The sequence below is a fragment of the Ceratina calcarata genome, unplaced genomic scaffold (assembly GCF_001652005.2).
Source record: "Ceratina calcarata isolate Rehan_Ccalc_2016 unplaced genomic scaffold, ASM165200v1 scaffold136, whole genome shotgun sequence".
Lineage (NCBI taxonomy): Eukaryota > Metazoa > Arthropoda > Insecta > Hymenoptera > Apidae > Ceratina > Ceratina calcarata.
The window spans coordinates 194,914-198,999 of NW_017134690.1; the positions used below are offsets into that span (position 1 = coordinate 194,914).

Below are 4,086 nucleotides of genomic sequence, written 5' to 3' on the forward strand. Positions count from 1 at the left end.
GATTATAATATTAAAACTAAATCCAGTTATTGTTTTTTTTTATCGATAGATAGACTCAGGAATTAATGGTAATGAGAAACAACATGTGCGACCCAATTAACGGCCTTCGAATTAAGAATGCATAGATTCTGCTCCATTTCTGACCGCGCAGGAATACTAAATATGTAGTCAAGAGCTGTCCTTTAGGAATAAAATCCTCCGGTACCAGGAACAACCTCGTTATCGCAATAAAATTACGACTCGACGCGTTTCCATTGAGGCAACGTTCGAACGGTAATGTTTTCATGCCGTATAAAATATCGAACAATCGGCTCTTTGTGCGCGAATGCGTACTTAGGTGAACAGTAATTCACGACCGAGTATTGTGCAACGCAAAGGGGAAAACCGATAGCCGCGTACGCCGCTGCCAAACGAAACAAACTGTAAAATAAGGAACGTGACGCAAACCGTTGACAAATTTTCGTAACAACCACTATGTCGACCGACCGGCCTAATAATATCGATACCGTTTCGACTGCACGCCAATGACACATACGCGATCGGATCGGAGTTTCAAGGCCGCCCGAGCAATACCACGCGCGTTCGTTAGAGATGGCGTAAACTGCAACTTTTGGGTCACAAATGATTCGATCACGTGCGTTCCAAATCACCGTGATTTTTCCATAGAGATAATAGATATAGAGTAGGGGAGACAGCCGTAAAAGAGGGTACGCATTAGAAAGAGAGAAAAGATCAGGATAGTGATACTAATTCTTTTGAATTTAAATCATTCAAGAGAAATAACATTGCCACCCTGATCTTTTCTCTTTTTCTGTACATATACTATTTTCTCTTGCACGCGACAAAATGGCGTGCCCAATAATCTGAAGTCTCGAGCATACATGATCGAATGATTCACGATCATTCATGATCTCCGTAATTGTAATAATCAAATGACTGACGTCTCTAACCGTCGCTGAATTTCTACAATTATTAACTAATCTCTACGTTGTAGATATAATGATTCAAAAATTTTAAAGTAAAAGTATGAATTACAGAAAGAAATAAAATAACAAGGGATAATAAGTCGTATTGGAAATCATGAGGGACAATTGAGTATTGAAATTAAGTAATTAATATTGAGTATTAAATTACAATAATATACATACATATAGTATTATGGAAATAGAAGGAATAATTTTGTTATGGATTTCTTTATTTCTTACTAATGTTTAAAGCTACAAATGTAATTAGTTTAAAATCATATTGAGTATGTCTTTTTTAAAATCAAAAGTTATCTTTAGGTCAGTAGATATGAACAGAAACTATGAATTTTATATAGTAAGCCCATTCAATATAAAAAATTGCGATGACGGTCGTGATTTCAAATAATCACGAGATATGATCGTGATTTTCTGATCACTGTGATAAATCACAGTTAGTGATTTTTAACGCCATCTCTAGCGTTCGTTAGATCGTTTATGCGCGTACTAGCATCGACGATCGACGATGCCATGTGTAACATCGAAAAGTTGTGGCGGTTGTAGCACACCGGGAGTCGCGACACGCGATGCCACGCGATGATACGTTGCCCCGGCTTAAATTGCGAAAACGCGGAGCCGGGGCCAGTCAAGGTGAGAAGGCCAGCGGCGATGTCAATGTAAACGGTTGACTGGCCTGATCGTTATGTCTTACTGACAGAGTCATTAATACGCGTTACGCAGAGGGGGATTAAAAGGATAAAGCCGAACAGACATCGGACAGACACACAGCACCGGCGTACATGCATCGAGCGTTGCTTTTCGACGATCGACGATAAACGTTCCATCGTGCTCTACGCTCCTCGTGGACAGAGACAATCTTTGTTATAGAACAGGTGAAACGAGAAAGAGAGAGAGAGGAGTACGCGACTCGTTTCGTTAGACACGCTCCAAGTTCGACTACTCATCATGTATATATCAAGAGGAAAGAAAAAGAAACACGTCGCATCGATTACGAAACGCAGCTGATGAAGGTGCCTGTACATACGATGATCTATTTAAATTTCAATGGTCTTTTGCGTACATCAGGCCGGGTCCGGCCGTGTATATTGTAAATTTGCCCCGAGTGAAAGCACTTGACACTTGTCCAAAGATAAACAAGCCTGGTGTTGAAACATTAACGAGTTCCCCAGTAAAACTCCAAAGTGGAAACGTTAATCGGTTGATGCAGCTAATTTCCAGGCTAAGTCCAGGCGATAAAACTGTCGCTAGATAAACAGCGATATTTTTTCGAATCACTAATGAGAAACTCGAGAACATATCGGGACGTCGTTCATCTTTATGAAAATGGAGCGAAGTATAACTTCGCATTGCCGGTACTACGTATTATCGCGTTTTAAAGTTATATGCATTCGAAGTTAAAACCATAACTCGTGGCACGGACGGACATGAAATTCGCGTTAATAACGCAAAGCGTGGACAATGTGGAACGTGGGAACTCGACCATCTCTCTGACGAATCCCTCCTATCATCGCACATTATTTTTACTTTCGTACGTCGATTCCACCGGCAACGAATATTCGGGAAACGACCGAATGACATTAAACACGAACGACTGAAACCGCCTTGACTTCCACTACAGATATGAACAGTCAAATTGAAATCACCGACTGTCAACTATTTCTTTACAAGAATTCACTAACATAATTTAACAACGAGCAGTAACCTCACTTGTAAATATGAAACCCGATAATATGTAATATACAATATCAGTGAAACCTGTCCGTGACTTCAACGCGACTGTAACAGAGGTTAGACGAAAGTCTGTACATACCCGACTGTCATAATCCAAGGGATGTTTCACACTGATTATTATCACCAAGTAGATCGACTCACTGACTTTCCACGCGACCGGCACAAGATTCTTCCTCACTCCGTGCGACTTTCCTTCAATGGATACGTAGCTATCACGCACAGCTCCAGTTTAACCGAGACCAAAACACGTAAACACGATTACCGTTTTCCACACACGCGCCGCGTGAATCCCAACCGCGAATCTACGCCGCGAGTACGTCACTCGCGAGAACCCCTAAAAATCGTGTAACCCCGGCGGGAATTTACGACGACAATAATGCACGTGCACCAACCGAACGGTCAACGATTAGTGTACGAAACAACGGGTCGTAGTCAAACTGCTCGCGATCGGTTAGCTGGAGCGAACAGGTGGGCGAACACGGATGAGACCAGTCACGCTGTATACGAGACACGCGAGCCCCGCGAGCTTCGTGAAACCGGCAAAAGAGAACACGCACGCGTCGCGACGGCTTGACGTCGACTGAGGCAAGACGGATCCGTCGCCTCATCGCGTCGCCTCGCATCCGTCCGCCCCCCTGTTATCACGGCCAGGACGCTTGGAGGCGCCACCAACGCTCACCACCCCCTCTGGCTTCGCGTTACCTACTCTGGTCTAGCTTGCTCCGTCGAGCCGCACCGTCGTCGTCGTCGACGTCGTCGACGTTGTCGTTCGTTCACCTTCTATTTGCTTCCTATCAATTGATGAATTACATTCTCTCCTCGGATTATTTTTGGAGTCCTCTTTAGCGCAGAACGCCGTGAATAAATTATCAGAAATAGACGTGTCTTACATTGGAAACGTGATTAGATGATGATTCGTAGACCGGTACTCCTAATCTTAGAAACTAGAAGCGCAAATAATTCATAATCTTAAACCGACAGCTAATCGTACTAATCTTACTAGTTTCAAAATATACTATTACTGTAGATTAAGATTACTGAATTACTGATAGATCAGTAGATACATATATACAGCATCTTAATTGACTTGAATACATTATTTTAAACTCTGACAACTTATATCACTAAACTTTTCAAACGTTTCTTTTAATAAAAACAATAAATAAATCAGTTTGGGTATTTTTTTACTGTCGTTCACTCTATGGAAACCCAATAAAAATTTAATTATAAATAAACTTTGTCCTCTGTCAATCATAAGTGTATTGCAGAGATTCATGAAACAGGTGTTCGCTTATCATCTTTGCATAGATTACAAAAATTTTCATATTAATAATGAAACCAGCATATTTCAGTAAAAATGAGTAATCACGAA

General features: G+C 41.5%; 1 protein-coding gene across 1 annotated transcript in view; it reads right to left on the bottom strand.

Annotated features, from left to right (window-relative positions):
- The window catches only part of LOC108629652 (putative uncharacterized protein DDB_G0285119), a 162,488-nt gene extending 159,210 nt beyond the window's left edge, over nt 1-3,278 (bottom strand). Inside the window, exon 1 of the mRNA XM_026817629.1 lies at nt 2,794-3,278. The gene's annotated coding sequence lies outside the window, so the exon portion shown is untranslated. The remainder of the gene's footprint in view (nt 1-2,793) is intronic.
- Between the last annotated feature and the right edge of the window lie 808 nt (nt 3,279-4,086).